Source organism: Brassica oleracea, chromosome C6 (genome assembly GCF_000695525.1).
Source record: "Brassica oleracea var. oleracea cultivar TO1000 chromosome C6, BOL, whole genome shotgun sequence".
Taxonomy (NCBI): Eukaryota; Viridiplantae; Streptophyta; class Magnoliopsida; order Brassicales; family Brassicaceae; genus Brassica; species Brassica oleracea.
In genome coordinates this window covers 29,986,619-29,992,667 of record NC_027753.1, presented here as the reverse complement: position 1 = coordinate 29,992,667, position 6,049 = coordinate 29,986,619, and positions in this window count along the sequence as shown.

Sequence of the window (6,049 nt, the reverse complement as noted above, 5' to 3'; positions counted from 1 at the left end):
GATCTTCTTTTTTTTACACTAGCCGAGATATGCACTTGTTTCAATAACATTTCAGCAAAAAATTCATCAAAAACGGACGTTGAAAATACCTGATAGCCCTAAACACAGTTTTTGAAATCGTTTTTAATCTCTCAAATTTTCATCAAATCTTACTTTCTTAACGTTACCCATCATATACACGATTTTTAAATGTAATATCACAAAAAAAATCATCGAAAACGAACCTGAATTGCCTATTTTTTGAGCTTCAAAAAACGCTAATGGAGGATGAGAGGAAGAAGCTTGTACGATGAAAAAGGAGACATGTGGGTCAGGAGAAATCTGATTGGTTAAGGTTGTTTTGTGGGCCATGTAGGTTGTTGAATTATGGTTGGTTTATTTAATTGGAAAATAAATGAAAGGCTAATTTGGAGAGTGCAATGATAAAAATATAGAAAGAATAGAGAGGGGGCAGTAAAAATTCATTTAAGGGGATATGTGGTATATGGAGTTAATCTCCGTAGCTGATGGTAAAAGGTTTAAATTGCAGTGGAGGAATAAAAATTTAAAAGCATAGTTGTCTTCTAGTGTAGTGTTGTGTTTGTGAAAACTCTTCGGGGGCACCGAAAGATTATAGTAAAAGGGGACCATACCTCTTTTTTTATTTATCAATTTTGCCAACTCGATTTACGTAGCTCAGATGAGTTTTCTTAGAACACCTTTCTTTGTAACTAAACTCATTTATTTAGAAACGGCCAAAGTTACGTAGGAGAGTTATGTAAGAACTAAAAACTTGTTTTAAACTACTTTGTGATTAGAAAAAAACTACTTTTTTCTCTACGAAACTACACGTACAAATTCAATTCATCCACTCTTACGGGAATTTAGACTACATCTCTAATCTCTTAAAGAACACATTTTAAGGAAAAAATAGTTTCATCGAAGACGAGACCCAAAAATTTAAGAAGACGAGACCTAACGGTAACAAAAGAAGAGAGGAAAAAATAAAAAGAAACTCAGAGAATTGGGACTGAGCCATGTGCTTAAGACAATCTTTGCCGATGCTAAACACGTGTGATGTGCCACACACAACAGTACAACACACATTTACACACGAAAGTGTTACCGTTTTATTTCTTTTATCATTTTCCTATTTTTATAAGTAATTTTCTTCTTATATGTTTGTCCGGGTATTCAAGGAGAGCCGGTGTAACTTGTAAGTCGGTGCCTCAGCTTTTCAGTGACATTATTTATCAAAAATGAAATTCAATATCAAACAATTTCCGAACGTTGGTTGCTTTGGGTTGTCATGTACTCCCAAAACCCATGGAAACTTTGTTGGGCCTTAAGTTTTTCTTGGTCAACGACCTTGTTCTATTCTCTGGCTGTATAAGCATTGTAAACATGCGGATACATGTAAGCTCTTCTGATAGAATTTTTTTATGGATTTACACCGTATTTGAAGTTTGATTATAAAATATGCATTTTGTTGTTATAAATGTCAATTTATTGTGGGTTTTAGGATGGTGCACTTAAAACTGCCAATTTCGAATTTGTATTATCATAGTTAGTGCAGATCATTCTTCACAGAACATTGTATCGTAGCAAAAGTTGTATATTGCATAAATGTACGTAGACTCACTCATAGTGATAAAGAACGGAAGCTTAGATCTTAAGAAACTGTAACAAAGAGATAGATTCTCGAGCTGTCGATACTCTCGACTCGAACAAGAAGATCTTTTGGCGTGACGATACTCTCGTCAAGACAAAATAAGTGCTAGAGTACTCCTCTAAGTGTTTAAAGCTCTGATTGCAATTGCAAGTTTATAAAATAATATGATTGTCCAATTCGCTATATAAACTAAACGAAAGACGTCCTAATGCTAATCCAAAAAGGATAAATAAAACCTAAGTTTAAAAGGAAATAGAAAACGTAAAACACAAGGAAGGCCTAATGTTATAGTAGGCCCAAGACAATGACGGTGAGCTGCATCAGGTTCCCCCGGGGGCCGGAGGATTCGTCCACGAATCGGAAAGCACATCATCGTCGTGAAATGGTGTCAAGTGTTTCACGTTGAAGACGTTCGACGTGCGTAGCCCATCCGGTAGCTTTACCCGATATGCATTAGGGTTGATGCATTCAATAATCTTCACCGGTCCGATTTTCTTTGCCTTCAATTTATTGAACTCTCGCAACGGTAATCATTCTTTTGTCAAGTAGACCCAAACCAGATCACCTGGTGCAAAGAGGACTTCACGACGGTTAGCATCCGCAGCTACCTTATATTTAGCCGCAGATTCCAGCAAGGTACGTTGAGCCGTAGGATGAAGGTCCTGCAGCTTGGTGACGAAATCTACAGCTTCGCCGTGGTGCCGCGTTAAGTCTGGCGTCGTTGCTAAGTCCAAAGGACAGCGAGGAACGAGGCCATAAACAATCTGAAACGGACAGAACCCAAGACTCCGATTGAAAGCATAGTTATGAGAAAATTCTGCTTGACTGAGCTTTGAATCCCACGATTTTATATTGTCTCCCACAAGACAACGCAAAAGATCACCCAGCGATCAATTAGTAACCTCCGTTTGACCATCAGACTGCGGGTGATAAGTAATGCTCATATCAAGGAAAGTACCGAGAAGTTTCCATAATGACTTCCAAAAGTGGCTGAGAAAGCATGTATCCCGATCTGAAACAATAGAGGAAGGAAGGCCGTGAAGACGATAGATGTCCCGGAAGAAGAGAGTGGCGACATTGACTCCGTCCGTCGTCTTCTTACAAGCAACAAAGTGAGCCATCTTCGAAAAATGATCCACCACCACGAATATCGAATCATGACCTCGTTGGGTTCGAGGCAATCCTAATACAAAATCCATGCTAACATCAGTCCACGGTTGAGTCAGGATTGGTAGTGGAAGATAGAGACCTGCGTTGGATGCTTTGCCTTTAGACTGCTGAAAAATCACACACTCGACGAATCGTTCGACGTCCCTGCGGAGAGTCGGCCAGAAGTAAGAAGCGACCACGAGTTGAAGTGTCCGGTCTCTGCCAACATGTCCTTCATTGTGAAGTTCAGAGATGATCTGGAGCCGAAGACTGCCAGCAGGAACACATAATCGAAGCCCTTTAAACAGGTAGCCATCTTGAATCGTCTAATCTGTATTAACTCCGCCTTCCGTATCTGTAAATATCCGAGCAAAGAATGCATCAGTCGGATACATATCTGCGAAAGACGCGAAGCCGAGCACGTGCGTATGCATTGTAGTAAGCAAAGAATGACGGCGACTAAGGGCATCAGCAACGCGATTCGTCTTCCCCGATTGGTGCCTTATAGAAAATGTGAACTGCTGTAGATACGATATCCAAGCGGCATGTCGTGATGAGACTTTGGCTTGACTATCCAAGTGTCACAAAGCGTCATGGTCGGTGAACAGAACGAACTCGCGATGCACCAAATAGTGGCGCCAATGCTTAATAGCTTGGACAATGGCGTAGAACTCAACATCGTAGGTACTGTAACGACCCCGAGCACCTGCAAGCTTTTCGCTAAAGAACGCTACTGGTCGGCCATTCTGACTAAGCACTGCACCAATTCCGAGTTTAGACGCATCACAGTGTAACTCGAATGTGGATGAGAAATCTGGAAGAACCAGAATCGGTGCTGACGTTAGTTTGCTTTTGATCAACTCGAACGCGTCCGTTGTTTCCTGCGTCCAGTCGAACTTGCCCTCACGCATACATGCTGTGATTGGGGCCATTATCGTGCTGAATTGATTGACGAAACGACGGTAGAAGGAGGCCAACCCATGAAAACTCATAACCTCTGAAACCGTTTTGGGAACAGGCCACAACCTAACTGCTTCGATTTTAGACGTGTCAACCGAGAGGCCCTTCTCTGACACGATATATCCTAGAAAGAGTACCTGTGACACGTCGAATTCACACTTGTGTCTGGCTGCATAAAATTGTTCTTGGCGTAGAACAGTGAGCACCTTGCGCAAGTGTTCTTCATGTTCTTCGATGGATGAACTAAAAATTAGTATGTCATCAACATAAACAACTACAAACCGGCCAATGAATGGGCATAGGGCTTGGTTCATGATCCTCATGAAAGTGCTAGGCGCATTTGAAAGACCAAACGACATTACTAACCATTCAAAAAGTCATTCCCTCGTTTTGAAAGCAGTTTTTCATTCATCCTCCGGTCTGATTCGGATTTGATGATAACCGCTCTTGAGATCAATTTTTGAAAATATCTTTGCGGCTCCAATGAAGATCATCCAATCTGGGAATCGGAAACCTATAGCGAATGGTGATTTTATAAATCGCCCGGCTGTCGACTCACATACGCCAAGTTCCGTCTTTCTTTGTTATCAAAAGAGCCGGTACGGCACACGGACTTAAACTTTCCTTGATATGCCCTTTTTGAGAAGATCCTCTACTTGGCGACGTAATTCCTCGTGTTCACTTGGGCTCATACGGTAATGAGGTCTGTTAGGGAGCGTCGAGCCTGGTACAAGGTCAATATTATGTTGAATATCGCGGAGTGGTGGCAATCCTTCTGGTAGGTTTGCTGGAAAGACATCGTGAAATTCGCTAAGAACTGTGTCCAATGTTGTGGTCGTCGATGTGCTGAGGGTCCGATGAACTGAAGAGGGAAAGATGGCAAACGCATAGCCCTCGGTTTTCAATTCAGAGATGAATGACGAGTACGAGCAGAGAATTGTTGCGGGACGTTGTTGTTGCGCCTGTGGCATGTTTGTTGATGATGTCTGTGCTGGAGGATTGGTGTTGTCGCGAGCTGGAACGAGAACGATCTGTTGAGTTTCCCAAGTGAAACTATATGTGTTTTTAGCTCCATCATGGGTAACTTTGCGATAATATTCCCACGGTCGTCCTAGTAGCAAGTGACTAATGTCCATTGGTGCGACGTCGTAGTATATACGATCTTTGTAGTGGGGTCCTATCAAGAACGACACCAATGCTCTTTGGGTGATGCGGAGGTTGACGCCTTCTGTTAACCATCCCAACGAGTACAGTGCAGGATGAGGTTCCTTAAGGATTTCCAGTTTGTTAACCGCTTCTTCTGAGATGACGTTGCGGCAACTACCTGAGTCTATGATAAAGCTGCATACACGACCAAGAATCATACATGAAGAATGGAAGATATTCTTTCGTAACCAGCTTTCATCTTGTCGTCGAGGCATGAGGCACGATCTACGAATCACTAAGAGATGTCCTGTGTCTCCTGTTGTATGAACTGGCTCAGGTGTCGAATTTTCTTCTTCGCCATAAGAATCATAAACCGGATCATATTCATCGTTTGCTTCCTCAATAAGCAGTCCCCGTCGTGCTTGATGAGGGCAAGCCGTCTGGCGATGTCCATGCTCACCACACGAGTAGCACTTCAACGATGGAATGCGAGTTGAGCGTCGCAGGTTGTTTTCTTCTACTGGTGCGTTAGTGCAAGCTGCCGGAGCCGTTGTCTCCGCTTCCTTTGTTGTTGGTTGGACGTATTTTGATCCGTGAGGCGAAATCGTGATGATTGATTGCCCCAACCAGGTGTCTTCTGTTGCTGTTCGAACATGGCTGCTCGTCTATGTGCTTCAGCGAGTGTTGTTGAATCGAACTGAGAGAGTGCATTTTGAAGTTGAGAGCGAAGACCACCGATGAACCTTGACACAAGTTGCTCCGGGGTATCGTAGATATCGGTCCGCGTAAGAAGAAGAGAGAACTCCTCCACGTAGTTGATATCTTGCATATTCACATTGTTTTATCCATTTATTCATGTGCATTTTCATCATATTGATTAGGATTTAGCCATGCCTAGGTTGCATTTTGCATACATATGTCTCTATTAGGTATACGAGTACCACATGGAGTTCCTGGAGACATTTGGGTACATTTGGAGCTCAAGGGAGGTGATTAGAGTGATCTTTGGACGAGCACTGCCTGGAGCGACTTCCCGGAGCGACTACATGAAGTCGCTGTGACACACATCCTGGAGCGACCTGGCCAGAGCGACATAGAGAGGTGGCTCGCGTTTCTATCGCGAGACACCCCTCCCAGAGCGAC